We start from the raw sequence: 319 nt of genomic DNA on the forward strand, positions 1-319 counted from the left end.
AGTCACCCAGAAAGGCCATAATAACCCCGCTGTGGGTGGGGCTGCCTTGCCAGTTCCTCGGCCCCTAGCCCCTGACTCGGATCTCTTCCTGTGAGTGCCTTCCTATTTCGTGCCTAGGCGAAGCCGCCGCGGTGCCAGCCCCACCGGGCACGCTCAGTCCTCTGGCCGGGCTTTGACCGCTGGACAGGTAGCGCCGTTCCGCGGCGCGCGGCGCGGTGCCCCGGTCCCTTTAAATCGGGTCGGCTGGTTGCTAGGCAACGGCGCGGCCCGCGCTGGCGCTGCACTGCGGAGGCTCAGCCCGGCCGGCCCCGCTAGGGAG

The sequence above is a fragment of the Tupaia chinensis genome, unplaced genomic scaffold (assembly GCF_000334495.1).
Source record: "Tupaia chinensis unplaced genomic scaffold, TupChi_1.0 Scaffold149560_1, whole genome shotgun sequence".
NCBI lineage: Eukaryota > Metazoa > Chordata > Mammalia > Scandentia > Tupaiidae > Tupaia > Tupaia belangeri.